The sequence below is a fragment of the Pinus tabuliformis genome, chromosome 1_2 (genome assembly GCF_031772625.1).
Source record: "Pinus tabuliformis cultivar Carrire ecotype Pingquan chromosome 1_2, CPIR1, whole genome shotgun sequence".
Classification (NCBI taxonomy): domain Eukaryota; kingdom Viridiplantae; phylum Streptophyta; class Pinopsida; order Pinales; family Pinaceae; genus Pinus; species Pinus tabuliformis.
The window spans coordinates 1,224,599,412-1,224,624,389 of NC_142298.1; positions in this window are offsets into that span (position 1 = coordinate 1,224,599,412).

Consider the following 24,978-nt stretch of genomic DNA (forward strand, 5'->3'; position numbering starts at 1 on the left):
AATTTATAAAGCATTTCTTTCTGTATTATCCCCATTTTTCAATTTACAAACTAAAGGATTATATATAGGATGATAAGCCTCACCAAGTTCCAAAAAGCTTACAAAATAAAAACTATTTATAAAAAGATACATTGATTGTTTTTGACCTATCAATCGAATCTTAACTGCTCAAAAGAAATAAATATAGAAAGTTACATGACCTTCTCGCATGATTTGAGACAACATCATGGCATCCACAATAACCTCTTTCGTGGAAAGCGTGATCATCATTCAATGAATGGGCACAACTTGTTAACAAATAAATAAAATAATATTAGAAATCAATATTGACATCAAAATAAGGCTGCTAGATAATCTTTTCCTTTTAAATTTAGTAGACATAATCATAGAAAACATACCTAAAATTTCTTTGATCCTGAAAGTTAGATCTATTTAACAGAAATTTATTCATGCATGTATTGACTGATAAACACCTTAACATTTGGTGACTTAATGATTATATGGGTGTTATTTAACTATGTTTTCATGTCAAGTTCTATGGATTTTTTCTTATTTTGGCTTTCCCTCAAATGATTTAGGGATCTATGTTGATTGTTTTCTTGTACCAGATGAATAAGACAATTCTGAAGGTGACGCACTGTAACAAAAAATTGTTGGTGCCAATACATATCGATTATGGATGCATCCGAGCCAATATCACTATGTGGGCATTTTCTTGAGTTACTATCTCCATCATTAATATCGTTATCATTATCAACAAAACAAAAATTATCCTTAGTCTAAAAAATAATTTTCTTTGGCAAAGATTTAGTACGCATTTCCAAGTCAGGAAGAACATCCTTAACTGAGAATTTCCTACCCCTGTTACGTCGAGCCTGAGAAATCTTCTTTTCCATTTGTTTAATTGTTGCTCTAGACTAAGGGTTATGATTGGGATAACTAGCCTCCTCTTTTTGTGTAGGTTTGAAAGAAGGATTATCGTCTAAGAGGTTTAATTCACCATTATCAATAAATTTTAACTTTAATTCAACATTATGGGACTGAGAATTTTTAACCATACTTCTTGTGGCATGGATAGGTATTCTTTTATATTTTCAACCTTATAGCCGCTAGAAAAATATGACTACTCAACATGTAATGACTCATCAAGGTCATCTTCATTGACATCATGAGAATCAAATATAGTTGGTCTGACCAGTGGAGGACCGTGTAAAACCTTAGGGACAACATGGGGTTTTTCATAGTCATTGTGAAGGGGAAAAGCATCCCAAACATTACCAATTTTGGTCAGATGATGCTCGACCAAAATGCAGATGAGGTCATGATGGAAAAGGGATCTATTAGGTTTTTTGTGTTTGCCTTGATATGCCTTGGCCATTTTGGCCACACTTTTGTGTAAGTAATATAAGATATGAATTTCATAAACTAAGAAATCCATTGGTGGACGAATGTGGTATATAAACACTAACATGTATCTTCCCTCACACATTATAAAACCCCAGAGAAAATAGAACAAATATTTCCATATAGGTTTAAAATAATAAATCAACATGCCTTTGACATTATATACGTAATTCTTGTTTGCAAGTAAATTTTCCATGGTAACACTATGCACATAATGATTCTTCGATCAATTCTCACCCTCCATAGAGAGATGAGTGGCGTCTATTGTGAAATTAACATCCACTAGAATCTATAGGTTGCTAACCTTTGCCTCTTTCCATTAGAATTAGAGGAAAAGGCATTTACTACTCCATCATTAAAACCATAAAAAATATAAACAAATTCCCACTTCCCGACCCATTGAAATAGAGCCAAATATTCATCACATGTTTCAACAATATCGGATTCTATTAATGCAATTCTAACCAGAGTCGGCATGACTAAGAAACTGGTAGAATTTCAGCAAGGATTTGATGTAAAAATAAGTAAAAAGAGTTGAAACCCTAACTAATTATATACTTACATGCAGAGGTTTGGACAAGAAAATGAAATGCATAGAATGCATAAGAAAAACCCTATGTGGTATATGGGATGACTAGCGCTCACGATACAAGGTATACCAAAAAGTAATGATTACAGGAAAAGGACAATTATGGCCTGAAAAATTGAGTCATGACAATGGTGAACACTGTGAATAGATGTCAAAATCCTCAATTAAAAACTCGGAAAGGTTGTTCCATGTTACCAAAAAACACAAATCTTTTATTCAAAACAAATCCCATTGAATCTTCCTACCACCGCCAAATATTGTTTCGGTACATTGTAAATCGAGAACTTTCGATTGTAGAGTTTAATTATACATAAAACCATAGGCCTGCTATTAAATTAATCATAAAGCAAACTATACAAGCAATGAAAAATTAATCCAAAGTCCAATAATGGTAAGGGATATCATAGGGTTATGGAATGACACATTTCGCATATAGGTATAGAAACCCTTTCAAAAACATGTAAACCTATGTTATGACTATTGAAAAATAAAGAGGATTCATAATTTAATTAGATTTTTCTTTATTTTATAACTATTTGTGATATTAGTTGGCTTCTTAGTTGTTCAATTATGTTCTTCTTCATCAAACAATTATCAAAGCGCAAAGGATGAAGATCACAATAAATCATAGAACACAAGATATAGGCTTGAAGCTAAGGAAAACCCCTCTAAGGGGAAAATGTAGAAAAACTCCTTTCATATAGAATCAGATCAAATGAGATATCTAAGGCCCATATCCACAAAAAAATTCCACCTCTAGATGCCAAAGTCAAGCCTTCCTTCTTTCCAACATATCCATCAACAAAAGACCAACAACTATAAATGTTCCAAAGTGGAATTCCGCAAATTCTAGCTCAAGAAAAAATCGTTTCTTTTAGACTTCAACTCTCCACTTCTTCACTAACCTCTCTTTGATATTTCAGACCACAATGCACCAGGTGTGTGTGTCAAAATGAGCTCCACCTTCCCTCTATTTATATAGTGTAGAGGGGTTGCAAATAGACATGTCCATCAGGGCTGACTTGGCACCTAGAGGGGTTTCTGACCCAAAATTACATATTTTCTTTTTCCCTTTTCCTTTACAATAGGTCCAAGGAGGATTTTGACTCTTTAACTCAAAAATCTAGAAGCATGAAGAACATACTCATCTAGAAAAATAATAATATTTTTTCCTTTTTCTTTTCTTTTGATTTTGACATAAAACACATAATGGCACAAATTATCAAAACCTAACTTAGTTACATTCTCCAACACACCCTATTATATAGGGAGGTATTCATAATTGTACACCCAATATAGGGTTACTCTCAAACTTCAATATTCTCATAAGAAGAGTCAGATTGATAATCCATCTTTAAGTGTCAACATCATAACCAACATTGTCAACATAGTAAGGCCTTCAATTGATAGAATTAGAGCTTAAAATGATGGTTATCAAGGCTTAGAGAGGTACTAGTTATGTCCTTTTGGGACTATTCTTTTCTTGGATTTCTAATCCTCAAAGAATATCAGTTCCCTTGACCACTCTTGGCATGGATACTTGTCCTATCCTTAATGCCTATTGGTCCACTTCCTATATTGAAATATGTATCCTGAAGGAGTACCAAACTCAGATGATTATCCAATCCTCCATACCCCTTTCTCCCTTCACAACCTTCACTATATGTAAGGTTCTTAGTCCTTTCCTAGTGTATGACGCATGAAGAAGAAAATATAATGTTGATCATCACTTCCTCTCAGGCAGAGAGGAGATCCTCATTCCCTCTTGATCAGGGAATAGATGCTTTCTCCTTGAACATTTTAAGGAGTCTTCTTATACCCTCTTAAGCATAGAGGATATTCCTTGCTTCCTTTCAACTAGGAAGGAATGACCACAAGTTATTTAGTGTGTCTTAATTAAAACATCAACTACTAGTTCTTCATGGGAATCTTCAAGTAGCTGCATGGATCCTCCCTTCCATTGTATCTCATCATATTGAGCTTTTGTGTTGGATCCAAAATTTATTTTGTGACATGGTTAAGGCCATCAGCCTTTCATATCACTTTCCTCTATGAATAATCACCAAAGGAATTATATTGAGCCAATCAAGGTAGAGCTAAACCATAGCTTCCTTTAATCATGAAAGTGATATTCACTATTATCAAAACATCAGGTTATCCTTTTGTATTTCTACCTTTCAATCCCAATATGATATAGACATCTTGAACATGTAATCCTTTAAGGATTACCAAAACCATCCACTCAATCCATGTATTCTTTGAGTTGATTCCTTAACTGTCACTATAGAATTTTGTAACATTCTTCTAGGTAGAAAATCCAAATATGGACCAGATAGCCAATATTAAAACATTATGATAACCTCAACATGATGGTCTCTTGTCATGTTCTACTTACTTGTTTCCTTTTAGATCAACATATTTTTGCATGGTCCATCTTTTTGTTGTACAAAAAAACTTTCTTTGTGCTTTCATTTTTCAATCAAAGTGCCCACAGAATGAACTAATAAACAACCAACAATATCTTCTTCCTTGGAGTTGTCATTATCAACTCTCTCTTTCTTCAGGGGACCATATATGATGTTGATAAATTTTGTCAAATGAACTCTCCTTCCAGCCTCTTCACATGCTTTTGCAATACGCGTTACTAGGGAGCCAAGTCATATCCCATGCAGATCATCAATAGCAAAATTTCCAAATTATAACATCCTCTAGTCAGAGTGTCATGTCAAAATCTCCTACTTTCTCCCTTTGAATTCAACATTCCTTTGCATGTTTAATATTCATATTGAAATAATATTCATCTTTATCTTTAAATCATTAAAGAGTTCTAGGAGTGAATTCATGAGCTCGAAGTCTCTATCAGGGTCCTTACAATTCCCTCTTTTTATCATGCTCATCATTTTCAAGGAGTCATCGATAAGCATGAGTGTTTCTTTGCTTTTTTCTTCCATCCTTTTCAACCTTCTTCCTTTATTATGTACCTACAATTTTCACTGACAAGTACAACCAAGTAAAACATACAAAGAGAAGAGCATGATGTAAATTTTGTTAATCAATTCTCTAACCTAGTACCCTGTAACCGCCCCTCCCACATTTACCCAACTTTACAAGCTTGCTAGGGCAAACATGACATGAGTGTCACTATGACATGACCTAACCTTCAAGTTCCAGTTATGAAAGTGGGGTTGACAACTTCATTGACATCCCTCAGAGACTACAAACCACTAAGAAGGTTGCAAACCACCCTAGGTGGTCAATTACTGAGTGGAAACCCTTTTTTTCTGACCTAGCACACCAAATGAATGCACAAAAATGAAAGAGTGCGGTTATGAGGGCCCAATCACATGAAAAATCATTATTCTATGTGGTTATGGCCTAAATCATCCAGTTCAGTACCAACGGTTCCCAGATTTGAGCCACTTTTTCAAGATAGACTTCAAACCACTACCCAAAACTGCATGTAACCTTTCAAAATCATAAAATACATGACGACAATGCCAAACATTCAAACGTGAAGCCATAACTTGACCTAGACTACCTAATCCATAACAAACATTTCGTCAAACATATGGAAAACATGTATGCTACTGTCATGAATGCATATATAATAATAAATTGATAGTCTTCACCTTAGAATCACCAAGAAGACTCTAATCCCTCTCTATATAGATACCATAACACTTGTTAGTCCATGTATTCATTAAACAATCAATAATTTATCAAAAACTTTATGAACCATAGATAGATTACATCATATAACAAAAAAATAACCAACATAGAAACCATGGAAAATAACAGATAATGTCAACAAGATAAATAATACAAGTACTCATAAATCACCATAGGAAAAATATATCTTATTAACATATGAAAATTCCAACGAAGTCAAGGATTTCCATGTACCACCTGACCATAAATTGGCATGAACCAAATCCCTCTTTCAGCCAATCACCCCTGACCATATTCCAAGCATGAATGTGGGATCTCATGGAACAAACCAAGACAAATCCAACCAGGGCTTCTAGAGGCAAAACCACCTCAACCCTCAAGCAAAGTGATTCCGCCTCTATGGTTTGGAAATCACTAACATCAACCAGATCGGTCCCTACCCAAGATATCTAGGGAAATACGAACTAGTAACTGTTATAGACATATTTGGGCACTTTAACCCCAAGCTTATATGTCGATAAACCAGGGCTCATCAACCCCTAAAAGATTTGTTCTATACCCTAAAAGAATATGGTCATCTAATTAAATCATTCCCCAAAAGTTCCACCTGAGAAAACACCCAGAAATGGCCTAAACTGAACCATACTGACTGCTCCACTGGCAAGGTGCGATGCATAATGAGTATTACACTAGCCAGGTGCAATGCATACTGTTTGGGCCTTCTATAGGGTGCGATGGGTGAGGATGGACAAATGTCTAAGACGGTTTGCTCGGTGGTTTCTCATGGAATCTTCTAGAAACTTCTCCTATGACACTTGCCTCTCTGAATTTGCCCAGGGATGAGTAAGAGATCCAAGAAATCTCCAAGCGGAATGACACTAATCAAAAACCCAGAGATGAATCACACCTTTGCACACATCTATAAATGGATCCCTCATCTAAGAGATCCAAAGGCTGGAATTTGGTGAATTGCAAGGAAGTGCTGATAGTTTGTATTTGACGAAAGAGCATTGTATTGTTAGTGCGATCTTGCTATTTCATGAGGTGAAGAGAGATTGATGCTGGGAGGATGATGTTGGATCAGAAAACTGGGTTGTAATTATCCTTTCTATTTAATAAAGTTCTTCAAGTTTTCTTCCATATAATTGTGCACTTGTGAATGTTCTTATTTGTGAATGCTATTATATGTTCATTATACATCTGATTCTGTAATGCTTATGATATAATAGATCAAGATGCTTTGATGGCTCTTTGTTATTGTGTCTCTATAGGTACTCTCCAAGCGGGATAAGTACGAGGAGGAGTTGCAAGCTCTATCAAGGGGGAGAAATATCAAGCAAGGGAATAAGCGGAAGTTACAGTTTGGTCCCTTTGTATTTCTCTTATCTATTATAAATAGAAGAAATCGTGAATTGCTTTAAACTATTGTTTCTAGGGTAGCTGCCAAACCTAGAGGGCTAGTCGTTCGAAAAGACACTAGTTTTCCCAAAAACAAAATGTCGACTCCACTAGGGACTGAATAGATTTTAGTTTGTTGTTGTTGTTTGTTTTATAAACTATAGATAGAGCCTGAAGTCAGCCAGGTAGCCTTTGAATTTCTCTTGCTCTGCAATTTCATAGTAGATGAATGCTACTTCAGTCAATCTCTGGTTTAGTTTATGAACTAAACATTTGACTTACATACATTCTAGATGCCCTTCTGGTAGCTCAGTAACCTCTCAATACATTCCTCTATACTTTGATCTTTACCGTCCATCATAGCTCAGCTTAACTTACTAAAAACAGCTGCTCATCTGAGCCAAAACCCATTTCAGTTGCGCTCCCTGGCCCATCGCACTGTCTGTCACTGTAGACTAGTATGCATTGCACCTCCAGAGTGTGTAAAGTGTGATGCATACCTGTTTCTATGAAGCCCAAGTGCGATGAATGACTAAACCTATTTCCATTCTAGAAATTTGGGTTTTTTGTCCTTGTTTTCATTTTTGTTTAGTTGTTTTTGTTACTTATGAACAATGCCTACTTACTGAAGCCTGCTTGCATCACATATATCAACCTCTTTTGATTAGGCTTGGTAAATGTTTTTATGTATTTGGCCATCATTTACAATCCTTTTTAGAAAAGATTCTTAAATTGATCTGTCGCTTTGGTACAAAAAGTGTCGTAACTACCATTTTGTGTCAAAAAGAGAAGTGTTGTGGATTCTTCCTTCCCTGAATAGTCGATTGAACTTTCATCATGTATTTGGTTTGATTTGTTGATATTCGAAGTGTCAAAAGCATTTTTTATTCAAAATTGAAAAGTGTCGTTTAGTCTTCCTTTATATTTTGAAGAAGAGATTGTCGACAATGTCGCTTTGAAAGAAATATTTCAGATCTTTGCTACACTTAGTTTTCCTTTTTGGTATTTTTCACATTAAGGGGAACGAAAAACAAATACATGCATTTTCATTTGAATTTAGTTTGTGTGAAAAAAATGATTTAAGGAAAATGCAGTAGTGTGTGCTCTTTGCTCTCTTTTTTTAAAGAATTGTAATCTTCTTTCCCTAGTAGCTAGGATTTTCATTGCTCAAAATAAACAACGATTGTTTATCATTGTAAATGGAATTTTAGGAATTTCAAAGTCATCATCACGTGGTGAACCATTGAAAGGAAAACTTTAAACAAGATGAACTCTAAAATAAATTTCGATGAACTTAACAATGCTTTGGAACATAACACAACACATCTAGAGGTCTAGGCTAGAGACGTGTTCCGGCATCGTAAAAACCAGTAACTATTGTTTTCATCAAAGGTTAGGTGATTCCTCCTCCTTGATACAACAAGTGCTAGCATGGACTTGTGCTCCCCGTACCATCGTGTATATATTGGGAGACCACGATACGCTTATATCATTTATCCATAGGAAGCCTTGTCTGCTGCCCTATTGATCGAAATGCATTGAACACAACATTTGGGAAGATTGACTACCGTACATAAGTCCTTGTAATTTCTCTTTAATTTACCACCAAGGTGTATATTGCAGTTTTGCAATTAGTTTGGTAATCCCTCTGTCTAGATTCTCCAGAGTAGTTACTTTCATTCCTTTTCGACTCTTTAAAATAAAAGGTCCATCTGAGCACTTGTCACTTCAGGCTCATTAAAAATCGAAGGGGACTAGAGTCATCTTTAGCTTTTCCTCAACTCTTAAAAATTGAAAAAGCAAAGTTGTGTCAAAGCGTCATTAAAATTAATTAAATTCAGAATAACATCCCTGTTCCTTAGTTGATCTTAGGTTGAGATATATGGAGACAAATCTAGGATCCACTAATCAAGGAATCCCTTTTGAGGGGAATCCTAGTCCTTTTTCTTCTTGGGGAAATATTGGTGCTCCGTATATGGCCACATTGTCCCTTCCAGGAATTACAATTGGCCTACTGGTATGGCTATTCTCAACCTCTGTGGTTCAAAATACCATGATTCCTCCGTAATCGAATCAGCCTCCAGTTGACACTAGAGTTGAGCCCCCACTTTCTTCTTCATTTGTTTCTTCCTCCCTTTCTTCCTCTTTGCTTGGTGAAATTAGCAATGCTAGTAACCAGGTGACTAAGAATAAGAAGAAAGGGAAGGAGAGAAAGAAGAAGCCAATTCAGCAAAGGGGAAACCAAACATCATCTGGTGAAAATCCGCACACTAGACTTTTCTTGAGAGAATGGTCTCCCCATTCACAACATCCTGTGTCATCAACTACTAGAGATCATGTTGATAACACACCTTCAACTAGTGATAGTAAAGTTCATGAACAGACAAGAAGCTTAGATTTCCATGTAAGTTATGTGAAGGAAACCATCGCCTTCACCTTTGTCCCTTTTTGGATGAAGCCAAAAGAGTATTGGATAACCATCCTACTTCACTACAACGACTTCCATCTGGCTACAAGAAACTCTCCCCAAGTCCTTTACTGGTTAAAAAACCGACTGACTTAAATCAACCTTTGGTTGAAACCACTCTCTCTGAAAGTGAGTTTTATGAGTCTATACCTGACCAAAGTCAATAGGTCGAGGTGATAGTTAACCCAGTTTTACCTTTAGAAAATCATACCATCCCTGAAGAGAATGAGAACGATACCATTAAAATTCTTTTTGTTACTTCAGATTCCAATGAACCTGGGGGCAATCCGCTCGTTCCTTCACAACAGGAAGAAAATCCCCCAACTCTCATAAATCAAGGGGTTATTTCTCTCATTTACCCGATACCCCCTCCAAGCAATCTAGTCACTTCCTTTGATTGGAATCGATTAGCAAGATCCTGCCTTCCTTCGAATGTACCTTTCTGGATCATAGTACAAGTTCGTAAAATGATCGTATCTGGCACTATTATAGATGAAGGGGCATCCGTGAGTATCCTTTCCTCAATTTCTTCCAAAGCTCTTGGTTTGCCATTGCTTATGCCTATTACAAAAAATATGTTAGGCTTTAACAAAGGAACAAGTCGACCGTTAGGGATCCTCCCTAAGTTACCGATCACTTTGGGAAGGAAAATTGTTCATCTAAACGTGATGGTAGTCCCAGGACTGTTAGATTACAATATAATCCTTGGGCGTGATTATGTTTATAACATGAAGGCTATTTTTTTAACACTCTTCCGAGTGATGTGTTTCCCACATGAAGGCAAAATTTTCACCATTGACCAGCTTTCATTTCCAAGCCCAATCATAGCTCCAAGACAATCATCGTTCCTAACTTGTCCTTTTACATCAGTTGTATCTCTTGAACCTTCATTCCATCCACCTGATTGCCATGAATAAGTCTGGTGAATGTAACGAAGCTTAGGGGGCATGCACCCTTGTCATTATGCGGATGAACCCAGTTGAAAAGATAAGTTTCCGTGCAGGTTATGTGATTGGTCTGACACACCATTCACCTTTGTCTACTCTGTGGATGAAGCCAAGGAAGTGTTTTGTCTATTCTACAAACGAAACAATCCTACCTAACCACAGTAATTTCCATATGGCTATTGGAGACTCTCCTTTTCATCACGCTGGGGGCATGCAAATCATTTTCAGTTTCATCTTCAATTTTTAGATTTTGTCATTTCTAGCTTTTTAGTTTTGTCATTTCTAGATTTTTAGTTTTGTCGTTTTTAGCTTACGTTAAAAACATGAAACCAAAAACCGAGCATAGTTCCCCCATGTTTCAAGCTTGTTAAAAAATGAACCCACCTGGAGTAATTAACCTTCGTGATTTCCATGCTATCAGCCTTTTGAGCCCTGGTTGTGTACCTCCCATCACCCCCAATCTTTTGGACGATCATACGCTTTCACTTGGTTGTTTACCCTTTTTGAGGAACACTTGCAACGAGTGGTCTTGTTAGACAACCTCTTCATAGAAACAACCATGTTTTGAGAAGTTCCAAGCTTACCTGGAACTAGTTGCCACCCTAAACACCACTCATTCCTCAAAGTCAAGTCTCCCTAAAACCCTTTTCAGACTCATTAAATATGAAAAGATTGTCAAGCAATTGGCCTTTCTAGCTTGTTAAAGTGATTGGAAGCACCATCCCTCCTATATGTTTTAATCTTTTTTGAACCTGAGGGATTATCTCACGAAAAAGTTCGAGCACTTGTCTTTTTTAGCTCATTAAAGTGATCGGAAAAGTCATCCCTTCTGTATTATTTTATCTTTTTTTGTCCCTTTTCAAACTCTCTAAACATGAAAAGGACCGAGTTATCCTTGTCATTAAACTCGTTAAAACAATAGCGACAAACTTGTCCATTCTAGACAAGAACAAGTTTCATTGTCGCTAGACTCGTTAAAACATAGCGACAGGTTTGCCCGAAGAAAAAATTATAGAACAAGCATATGTTATCCTCCCCAATCTTGACAAAAATAAATAGGTACTGGTCAGCAATGACTGGGGAAAAGGGAAGAAAACTTGAAGAAATTTATGGTAGCAGTTCACTCTTGAACATGACACTTTCACTCCATCACCATTATTGAGTCGGGTTGGGTTATTTTGTTCACCGGTCATCTAACCATTGGTCTTCCACACCATCCATATTTTGGGGTTAACGCTACCAATCCATATTAATGTCGTCGACATGTTCAAGAGAAGTCATTCAGTTGAGAAACCAAAATCTAGTTAATGCCTCATCCACTGCAATACCTCCAGCCTTTATGTTTTCATGACCACCATTCCTGAACCTTGTGTTGTCAGATCATTTTCACCTCCGGAAATCATTTGCTTCATTTCGTGTCGCAGATGTGGGATACATCAAAGCCCTCCTATGACGAGTCGCTTCTTGTCAACATCAGCTCTTTATCCAAGAAGTTGACTTAGAAACACCCCTTTTAGTGCTTTGAAGCTTGCATGCCTCAATGGCAAGTTTCTCACTTCCGATGACAGGTTGACATCAATGGCCTTTGACCGAAAGATTTTGCGTGGTGTTCGACATCGGATCGTAAATTCACACCACGTGAATTGTACTGTAGTACCTTGAGGGTCATTATCATTATTGGCGATTCCTCTCACGCCTGTTAATAGCGCACATTATTGGCTGGTAATCAGGTGATGTATTTCCATGTTCGACTTCAGAACATCTCTTCACATGGATTGACTTGTACATAGGGTGAAGATTGAAGGAGTTTGAAGACCCCGAATCTATTTTCATCCGTCCGGCCTGTGATATATTCATGGATATAAAGACATCAAATGTACAAAGAAGCTACACAGATGGTAATCTGAACCAAGGATGATGACTCTACATCTGAAGAATCACCAGTCTGCATATACAGACAACTATCTGTTCTATGTACATGAAATGAATTTATAAAGTTGAGCATGGGAATGCCCGCCTCAGCTAGATCATGAAAATTATATTATGATGATGTATTGTATTGTATCTTATATAGGCCACCTTCCAGTTTGAAACCTCCGATCCTCATGATAAAGCATTTCACCCGAAATCAAGATTTATGACTTCATACTTTAGGGGGCAACTATTATAGACAAATTTGGGCACTTCAACCCCAATCTTATATGTCGATAAACTAGAGCTCATCAACACCTAAAAGAGTTTTTCTATACCCTAAAAGAACATGGTAATCTGATTACATCATTCCCCAAAAGTTCCACCTAAGAAAACACCCAGAAATGGCCTAAACTGAACCATACTAACTGCTCCACTGGCGAGGTGTGATGCATACTGAGTTGGCCAGACGTGATTCATATCGTTTGGGCCTTCTATAGGGTGTGATGGGCGAGGATGGAAAAATGTCTGAGATAGTTTTCTAGGTGGTTTCTCATGGAATCGTCTAGAAACTTCTCCTATGACACTTGCCTCTCTGAATTTGCCCAGGGATAAGTAAGATATCCAAGAAATCTCTAAGTGGAACCAATTGTAACAAGTGGAATCAATTGTAACAAGTGGAATGACACTAATCAAAAACCCGGAGATGACTCACACCCTTGCACACATCTATAAATGGATCCTTCATTTAAGAGATCTAGAGGCTGGAATTTTGTGAATTGCAAGGAAGTGCTGATAGTTTGTATTTGAGGAAAGAGCATTGTATTGTTAGTGTAATCTTGATATTTCATGAGGTGAAGAGGGATTGATGCTGGGAGGATGATGCTAGATTAGACAACTGAGTTGTAATTCTCCCTTCTATTTAATAAAGTTCTTCAAGTTTTCTTCCATATAATTGTGCACTTGTGAATGTTCTTATTTGTGAATGCTATTATATGTTCATTATACATCTGATTCTGTAATGCTTATGATATAATAGATCAATATTCTTTGATCGTTCTTTGTTACTGTGTCTCTACAGGTACTCTCCAAGCGAGATAAGTACGGGGCCGATTTGCAAGATCTGTAAAGGGCGAGAGAGATCTAGCAAGGGAATAAGTAGAAGTTCCAAGTTGGGCCCTTTGTCTTTCTCTTATCTGTTATACATAGAAGAAATCATGAATTTCTTTAAACTGTTGTTTCTAGGGTAGCTGCCAAACCTAGAGGGCTAGTCATTTGAAAAGACACTAGTTTTACCAGAAACAGTTACTCAACCCACATCCTTCCAGGACTCTAGAGCGTTTGTTCCAAATGTAGCTTTAGGGACTAGTAACTCATCCCACCAAGGGCTCTAGAGCATTTTTCCCAACCTACAGCTCTAGGAGCTAGTAACTCAACCTAAGTTATTCCAAGGATTCCAGAGTGTTTGTTTTAACCCATAGCCATCATGAACTTAAGCACGAATTATAAAAACAAGTGTAAAACTAAAAAAAACATGGCTATCCAAGAAATGGAAAGGGAAGGCTGAAGAGATAGGTTTTTATTCTCTAAAGACTTCAAATCCATGATTGGCTCCAAGGCCCCAGTCCTTGGGGCGTTCCATATCTCTCTAGAGAAATTTATTGAAAACTAATTTTTAGTGGGGAAAGACAGGTTTGTGATATCTAAAGCTTGCAAATGTGAGATTGGCTCCAAATCCCCACGACTTTGGATCTCACGTGTCCCTTCAAGAAGTCATTTTATCCACACCATTCAGGAACTATGCTTTGATGGAATCTTGAAGAGAAACATAGGACCTACAAGTGGCAAGGGCACCAATTGCAACCTATCTAGAAATGTCATCCATAAGTCACCTTGAGGATGATAGAGGACAACAAAAAAACTTGTTGAACCTAGTGTTATCTTCTAGGGGCTTGTCCTTTTCCAAAAGCTTAATAAAAAGCAGATCAATTATGTGTGGAATTCTCTACCGATTGTATCCACCCTTTAAGTGTCTCAGTAGGATAACTTGGATCACATTGAATACGCTAGAAAAATCCAAATATGAAGACCATGGAGCGGGTTAAAGTTTGGTGAAATCTGACTGATAACCTCTTTTTGTTGCATGGAAGCACATTTATAATTTTACAAATATGGAGAGTAAGGGTGTATATGAAAACCAGAAAGAAAAGCTCATAAATCCTGTGAATGTCTTTGAACATGAAGGAGAAGAAGTAACGACAGGGAAACCATGTGATAGATGTAGGTAATCATCAACTAAACTCAAGGTGAAGCAGTACTTGGCACAAAAATTGGATGTAAACATAAATTTATCAATGAGTGGAATGAGAAACTCATCGTGGAAAGACCTTTCAAATTAGCGTGTCTAAAGAGTCAGAATGCACTCTCAACCCTTATCCTCCTCACCTCCTAACATATACTTCACAAAATCAATCAAGAAGAATAACTAAACATGTGAGAGAAAACACATTGAATACCCTGCTAAAAGGCCACACAAAAGTGAAAAGTTGGCGTGCAAACACCAAGGTTCATGATGTAGTGGAGGAGTAAATGACAGAATAAATGTCATCATAAGGGTTGGAAACTTAGAGATTTGAATCATAATCGAAATCAAAAATAATAATAAATGCAAGTCTCCATGTCAAAATCACCCCCAAGTCTTCATGAATGGAGAGATTCCATGTCGAAGTGGCTAGAAAAATAGGATGATGAGTAAGCATAATAGTCGAATAATCACTTAAGAGATAATAGATCACACTTTCTGGAGAAATTAGTGGACAAATACACTATTTAATTATGGCCTTGAATGAGTATTAAGGCATTCAAAATGAAAATCACGGTTAATCTCTAGTGGCATGCTTTACTTACAAAGAGTCATCACTAGCAAGTAACAGGGAAGACACAGAAATCCCTTCCGGAGGCTTCACACTATAGAGAGTTTCCACATACAAAATGTCACATTTGAAGTTCTTCTTGATGGCCAAGGCATATTAAATGTTCCAAAATCATATTCCTCATCTTCATCATATCAAATATCCAAAACTATTACCGTCTAGGACCTTAACCTGTCACATCTTTTGATATGCATATATAAAACTTTCTAAGAGAAGTATTTAACATCAAGGACATTAACATAAAATGTAACTATGTCACATGGGGTGAAAACCATACAAATATCACTATGAATTTGTTACCATTATCTCAGCTATGAATGAAGTATACCATTTGAAATCATACTATAGTAGGTTATACAAAGTTGCCCCATCATATATCTGTAAATGAACTTTATAAAAGTTGAATTTTACATAACATACTTTATGTCCATCCATTTCATGCCTTTCTTTTATTTCTAACATAAAGCTTATGAGGTGTGAGCTTGTTTCAGAGACTATGTCACTATCCCAAAAAAAAATTGCAAAATCTGTAGTTTTAATTATACCAGCATAAATCTATTTTAAATATGGATCTATTATGAGCTAAGAGAGGTCCAATTTTTTCATGCGTTATCTTTTTTATGAGTGAACATTATTTAAATGTTTTGCATAGTTATTTTTATTTTTATATTTCAGATAGGTTTATATTCTTTAAAGACTACACATTCATGATTGGCTCTAAGGCCCCAGGCCTTGGGTATTCCATGTCCCTCAAGAGAAAGTTGCTGAAATCCAATTTTTAATGGAGAAAGACAGGTATGTGTACTATGTAGCTTGCAAATGTGAGATTGGCTCCAAATCCCCACAACTTTTGATCTCCCATGTCCCTCCAAGAAGTCATTTTATCCATACCCTTCAAGAACTTCTCTTTGATGGAATCTCGAAGGAGAACATAGGACCTGTAGGTGACAAAGGCACTAATTACAACCTATCTAGAAATTACATCCATAAGTTATCAAGTTATCTTGAGAATGATAGAGGACAAAAATAAAATTGTTGAACCTACTATTATCTTCTAGGGGCTTGTCCTTTTCCAAAAGCTTAATAAAAAGCAGATTAATTTAGGGGCTTGTCCTTTTCCAAAAGCTTAACAAAACGCAGATTAATTATGTGTGGGATTCTCTACCGATTGTCTCCACCCTTTAAAGTGTCTCAGTAAGATAAATCTGATCAAATTGAGTATGCTAGAAAAATCCAAATACAAAGACCATGGAGCAGTTTAAAGTTTGGTGAAATCTGACCGATACCCTCTTTTTGTTGCGTGGAAGCACATTTAGAATTTTACAAATATGCAGAGTAAGGGCGTAGATGAAAACTAGAAAGACAAACTCAGAAATAGTTTGAATGCCTTTGAACATGAAGCACGAGAAGTAACCACAGGGAAACCATGCAAGTAATCATCCACTAAACTCAAGGGTGAACCGCCACAGGGCACAAAGATACGATGTAAACATAAATTTATCAATGACTGGAATGAGAAACGCATCGTTGAAATACCTTTCAAATTAGCGTGTCTGAAGAGTCACAATGTAGTCTCAACTCTTGTCCTCCTCAGCTCCTAACATATACTTCACAAAATCAATCAAGAAGAATAACTAAACATGCGACAGCAAACACATTGAATACCCCTATAAAAGGCCACGCAAAAGTGAAACGTTGGCATGCAAAAGCCAAGGTTCATGGCGTAGTGGAGGAGTAGATGGCAAAATAAATTTCATCGTAAGGGTTGGTGACTTAGAGAGTTGAGTCATAATAGAAATCAAAATTAATAAGAAATGCAAGTCTCCATGTCAAAATCACCCCAGGTCTTCACGAATGGAGAGATTCCATGTCAAAGTGGTTGGACAAATAGGATGATGAGTAAGCATAATAGGCAGACAATCATTTTAATACACTGTCAGGGGAATTAGTGGCCAGATACACTATTTAATTGTGGCCTTGAATGAAGATTGAGGCATTCAAAACGAAAATCATGGTTAATCCCTAATGGCATGCTTTAGTTATAAAGAGTCATTGCTGGCGAGTAACATGGCACACACAGAAATCCCTTTTGGAGGCTTCACACCGTACAGATTTTCCACATAAACAATGTCACATTTGAAGTTCTTGCCCATGGCCAAGGCATATGACATGTGCCAAAATCATATTCCTCATCTCGAGCATATCAAATATCCAAAATTATTACTATCTAGGACCTTAACCCGTCACGTCTTTCTATATGCATATATAAAACTTTCTGGTAGAAGTATTTAATGCCAAGAACATTAACATAAGATGTAACTGTGTCGCATGGGGTGCAAACCATACAAATATCACTACGAATTTGTTACCATAATCTCAGCCATAAAACAAGTATACCATATGAAATCATATTATCGTAGGTTATATAAAGTTGCCCTGTCATATATCCGTAAATGAACTGTAAAGGTTGAATTTTACATATCGTACTCTATGTCCATGCATTTCAGGCCTTTTTTTGATTTTTAACATGAAGCTTATGAGGTGTGAGCTTATTTCATAGACTATGTCACTATCCCAAACAAATGTGCAAAATTTGTAGTTTTGATTATATCCACGTAAATCTATTTTAAATATGGATCTATCATGAGATAAGAGGGATCTAATTTTTTCACGTGTAAATTTTTTTATGGGTGAACAAATAGCGTTACACATCATACTGGGTTGTAGAATGAGCCTCTCGGCTCAAACATGATCATGATAATTTTTTGGTTTTTTTTGTTTTTTTTTTTCTTAAGGGTAGGGTCCCACCTACTAGTTTTATTTTATCAAGTATATTTATTTTGACTTTCTTGTAAAGGGAATGGGAATATATCTCACTATGGTTAGTGAAAATTATAAAAACATTGACATGCATCAACAATATCATGTATTAGTCCTAAGAGAACATTTCATCATGTACTTGGTATGTCCATGGACAATGTATGAGAATTGTATGTAAAGTCAAATGATAATGTAATTATGATGAGGAAAAATGTACTCCCATAAAATTCATGGTAATCTAAAATCCACTTTGTAGAGGAAGGTTTGTTGTTAATTGGAAACCACTAATGTAGTTTATGTTTTGTGGTCAACCAAAACCATTTGATGCAATGTTTGTGGTAAGCAAGAAACCATTTGAGGTGTGATGGTTGAGGGTTATCCACAAAATCCCATAGGTGTAATTCCAGAGTGTGGTTATGGGTAAGCCAAGGAAAAGCTAGGATAATGAAGATGCAATGGGAGCTAAAAGAATAGGTATGAAGATGTGATGTAAGAATGGTTGAATGAACCATTCAAACTATGGAAATCCTACTAGACCAACGATTGCAACAACTGGTTACCCATGCATTTCGATGTATGGCTTTTCCTTTATATGGACATCAACTCTTTAATAATATTTGTATCATAAAGGTATTATGAAAATGTCAAGTTGGATCAGACATAGACCTTGTTGATAAGGAGGTTCTTCAATTCATAGTGGATTATGTGCAAAGGAGTGAACATATTGATAATGACCTTAGATAATGGAGATTAAGAAAAGTTAGGTATTGTAGAGAATCCATTTCTCCATTAAGGAGAAGTGACAAAATTAATTACAAAAATGTATTCTTCCAATGCATTAGTGTTGCAATGTATTCTTCTAGGAAGGGGTTGTTTTCTAATAAGTGATTTGTTGTCATGTAGATTCTATTATCACTTGAGATTGAATAAAGTATCCAATTACTATAAATATGAGATAATATTTATGTGTGGATGAGATATACTATAAAGTATTTGTTGACGCGGGATTTTGGACCTTAGTCAACAAAGGGGATGTGACCCAGACTGAGGCTCTTTAAATAGCCCAGGATATTTGGGATGGTCACTCTCAATGGGTTTAAAGGCTTCATTGGCCTGAATGCCTCTTCCTCTTTTGAAGGAAAAGATGTGGGTTTATCCTATTGTTATCCTAAAGTTAACCTAAAACTAGTGTTTGTGTTAATGCACCTAATATACCAATTAAATATAATACAATCACGTAGTTAGTACAATAATATACAATATCATATAAGAAAATATAGCACATAAAATGTACAAAAATATGATACAAAAGAGTAAAAACTAGAGAGCACTATAACTCGTGAAGAATGAGTAAAAATAAATTTGTACAATGCTAAATGTTTAAGATGCAAACTAATTTTAATTTTTATATGAAATTATAAATTAAAATTAATGATAATCCTTAATGAAAATAAATAAAAGACTAAGAACTAAAAAAATGTAAGCTTCATATATTTTAAATTAACACAGAACAATCAGTGTTTGTTTTAATAATTCACATCAAGAATAAATCATATATGCAAAAAACTAACTAATGTTATCTAACTGCTAATTCTTAGGAGAGGTAAACTAGAAAGATAAATGTAACAATTTCTACAATTATTCTTCAATAATTCTTTTTTTTGGTCAAATAAGAGTGGGGCCTTCTATTAACCGTAAGATAGATTACATAATTTACAAAGTCTTACAAAGTAAGGACCGAAACAGGCTAACACAGGTTTTCTAAAGTTGACCGGCTATAACAAAACGCAGATGACTCAAAACCCTCAATGAGAGGCTTACAAAAACCCATCCAAGATTTTGTGAAAACCAACGGTCATAAAGACTAGCAGAAAGATACCAAGCATACCTATTTACCAAAACACGGATTTGAAAAAATGAGAGAGAGCTAACGTTTAATCAAATTTCAGGTCTTGCTTGACACTAAAGTTACGAGCACTTTTTGAGCCCAATGCCCGTACGATCCTACCCCTGAAGATCTACCGCTTCTTCATGACTTCAAGGCGGAAAGTTGCACGTCCTTTAACTTTCAAATCAGACCTGAAAAGGAATATAAACCACCAATCTATAAAGCATCGGGTCCGAATTGGCACTAAAGTTACGAGCACTTTTTGAGCCCAAAACCCATACGATCTGGCCCCAGAAGATCTGATGCTTCTCCATGATTTCGGAGTGGAAAGTTGCACGTTCTTTAATTTTCCAATTGGACCCGAAAAGGAATGAAACCACCAATCTATAAAGCATCAGGTCCGAAAAGGCAGCTATCCTCCATGTGCTTTTCCACCCGAAATCCATATGATTGCGCAGGTAGGTGTGATCCACTGTCAGCACCCAGCAAAGGTGCCTGCTGTTTATCCAGAGCTTTTCTCCTATGGAGAGCTCATTTTCGCTCCATTTTCTTCTCTCTTCACCTACGAAAGGCTTACAAAAGGCTTACACTTCCACTTTCTCCAGTTTCCTCTTGTCTTCCTTCATGTTCAATCCTAGTGGTGTGGATTTCTTCCATGTCTTTGTCCACCTGTCTTTGACAATCCTCCCGCAATTTTCCCAAGGGAGTTGATTCCCACTCATATCTTTTGTAATTGTCTTTGTATACCACTCCTCCATTCTCTAGACGATCAGCTGGCATGTTTGCTTTTCTATTCTTCAATCATTCATTTATGAAACAATTCAATAAATAAATAACCAAATAAAGTAATACATCAAAAAATTCTAAAACATATATACCAATTCAATTTATATAAAGATAACATTTCTCAACAATCTAAATCACTCAAAACAATTCACAAGAAATTGGATTAGAGGAATGTTCATATTGATATCATCCTTAGAACAAAAGTATTTGAAGGGTGATTATGATTGAATGTAAATAAATATAAATTGAACTAACACGCATAAAAATAAATGCAATAATTCACTACCTATTCATGGATAATAAAATAGATACAAGTACTACTTGATTGAGTCAAATATAATCAACACGCTTACATAAAATGGTTTAAAATAATTCCACATTCATTGTAAATTTATAAAGCATTTCTTTCTGTATTCTCACCATTTTTCACTTTACAAACTAAAGGATTATGTATAGGCTGATAAGCCTCACCAAGTTCCAAAAAACTTACAAAATCAAAACTATTTATAAAAAAAATACATTGATTGTTTTTTACAAAAGAAATAAACATAGAAAGTTACATGACATTCTCGCATGTTCTGAGACAACATCATGGCACCCACAATAACCTCTTTCATGGAAACCATGACCATCATTCGATGAATGGGCACAACCTGTTAACAAATAAAGAAAATAATATTAACAATCAATATTGACATCAAAATAAGGTTGCTACATAATCTTTTCCTTTTAAATTTAGTAGACATAATCATAGAAAACATACCTCAAAAATTCTTTGATCCTGAAAATCAGATCTATTTAACATAAATCGATTCATGCATGTATTGAGTGATAAACACCTTAACATTTGGTGACTCAATGATTATATGGGGTTTATTTGACTATGTTTTCATGTCAGGCTCTGTGGATTTCTGCTTATTTTTGTTTTCCCTCAAATGATTTAGGGCTCTAAGTTGATTGTTCTCTTGTACCAGATGAATAATACAATTCTCAAGGCGAGGCACTGTAACAAAAAATTGTTGGTGCCAATACATATTGAGTATGGATGCATCAGAGCCAATATTTTTATGTGGGCATTTTCCTGAGTTACTATCTCATTCATGAATATCATTATCATTATCAACAAAACCAAAATTATCCTTAGTCTGAAACTTAATTTTCTTTGGTGAAAGCTCAGTAGGAATTTCCAAGTCAACAAAAACCTCCTTAACTGAGAATTTCCTACCCATGTTATGTCGATCCAACAAATCTTCCTTTCCATTTGTTTAATTATCGCTCTAGACTGAGGGTTATGATTATGATAACTAGCCTCCTCTTGTTGTGTAGGTTTGAAATAAGGATCATGGTCTGAGAGCTTTAATTCACCATTATCAATAAATTTTGACTCTAATTCAACATCACAGGACTGCGAATTTTTAACCATACTTCTTGTGGCATGGATAGGTATTATTTTAGGATTTTCAACCTTATTGCTGCTAGAAAAATCTGACTTCTCAACATGTAATGGCTCATCATGGTAATCTTCATTGACATCACAAGAATCAAATAGAGTGGGTCCGACCAGTGGAGGACTGTCTAAAACCTTAGGGACAACATCAGGTTTTTCATAGTCATTATGAAGGGGAAAAGCATCCCAAACATTAAAAATTTTGGTCAGATGATGCTTTACCAAAATGCAGATGAGGTCATGACATAAAAGAGACCTGTTATGGTTTTTTTGTTCGACTTGATATGCCTTGGCCATTTTGGCCACGCTTTTGTGTAAGTAATATAGGATATTAAGTTCATAACCTAAGAAAACCATTAGTGGACGAATGTGGTATATAAGCACTAACCCGTATCATCCCTCACACATTATAAAACCCTAGAGAAAATATAACAAATATTTCCATATAGGTTTAAGATAAGAAATCAACATACTTTTGACATTATATACATAATTCTTGTTTGCAAGGAAGTTTTCCATGGTATCACCGTGCACATAATGGTTCTTCGACCAGTTCTCACCCTCTGTATAGAGATGAGTGGCATCTGATGTGAAATTAAAATCCACTAGAATATCTAGGTTGTTGACCTTTGCCTCTTTCCATTAAAATTAGAGGCAAATGCTTTTCCTACTCCATCATTAAAACCCTAAAAAAATCTAAACAAATTCCCACTTCTCGACCCGTTGAAATAATGCCAAATATTTGTCTTATGTTTCAATAATATCATATTCAATTAATGCAATTCTAATCACAGGGGGAATTAATAATAAACTGGTAGAATTTCAGCAGGGATTCGATCTAAAAAGAAGTAAAACAAGCTGAACAGAGGTTTGAAACACTAACTAGTTATAGAACGACACACAAAGGGTTGGACAAGAAAATGAAATGCATAGAATGCAGAAAAAAAACCATATGCAGTATATTTGATGACTGATGCGCGTGACACAAGGTATACCTAAAAGTAATTATCACAGGCAGAGGATAGTTATGACTTGAAAAGCTAAGTCATGAAAATGGTGAACACTATGAACAGATGTCAAAATCCTTAGTTAACAACTCGGATATGTTGTGCCATGTTACTAGAAAACACAAGTATTTTATTCAAAACAAATCCCATCGAATCTTCCTCCAACCACCAAATATTATTTCGCTACATTGTAGATTGCTAACTTTTGATACTAGAGTTTAATTGTGCACAAAACCATAGGCCTACTATTAATTCCAACATAAATCAAACCATACAACCAATGGAACATTAATCAAAAGTCCAATAATGGTAAGGGATATCATTGGGTTATGGAATGACACATTTGGTATATAGTTATATAAACCCTTTCAAAAACATGTAAACCTATGTTATGACTGTTGGAAAATCAAGAGAATTCATAATTTTATTAGATTTTTCTTTGTTTTATAACTATTTGTGAGATTATTTGGCTTCTTAGTTGTTGACTTATGTTCTTCTTCATTAAACAATTATCAAAACACAAACATGAAGATCACAATAAAACAAAGAACACAAGATATAGGCTCAAAGCCAAGGAAAACCCCTCTAAGGGGAAAATGAAAAAAAAATATCATCATATAGAATCAGATCAAATCAGATATATAAGACCCATATCCATAAAAAAAACTCCACCTTTAGATGCCAAACTCAAGCCTTCCTTCTTTCCAATAGATACTTCAACAAGAGACCAACAACTAGAAATGTTCCAAGGCTGAACTTCCACAAATTATAGCTCAAGAAAAAATCCTTTCTTTTAAACTTCGGCCCTCCACTTCTTCAGTAACCTCTCTATGATATTTCAGACCATAATCCACCAAGTGTGTGTGTCAAAATGAGCTCCATCTTCCCTCTATTTATATAGTTCATAGGGAGTGCAAATAGACATGTCCATCGGGGTCAACTTGGCACCTAGAGGGGTTTCTGACCCAAAATTACATATATTTTTTTTCCTTTTTCTTTACAATAGGTCCAAGGAGGACTTTGACCTTTTGACTCAAAAACCTAGAAGCATGAAGAACATACTCATCTAGAAACATAGTAATATTTTTTATTTTTTATTTTCTTTTGATTTTGACATGAAATACATAATGGTACAAATTATGAAGACCGAACTTAGTTACATTCTCCAATACGCCCTCTTATCTAGGGAGGTATTCATAATTGTACACCCAGTACATGTATCCTCCTTTCCATTGTATCTCATCATATTGAGCTTTTGTAATGGAGCCAAAATTTCGTTTGTGACAGGGTTAATTCGTATCACTTGTCTCTGTGCATCATCACCAAAGACATTATATTGAGCTAGTGAAGGTACACATCAATCATAGCTTCCTTTAATCATGAAAGTGATATTCATTGTTATCGAAACATCAGGTTATCCTTTTGTATTTCTAACTTTCAATCCTAAGATGATATAGACATATTGAACATGTAATCCTTTAAGGATTACCAAAACCATCCACTCAATCCATGTATTCTTTGAGTTGATTCCTTAACTGTCATTATGAACTTCTGTAACATTCTTCTAGGTAGAATAACCAAATACCGACCAGATAACCAATATTAAAACATTATGATTACCTCAACATGATGGCCTCTTGTCAAGTTTTGCTTACTTTTTTCCTTTTGGGTCTACATATTTTTGCATGGTCCATATTTGTATTGTACAAAAA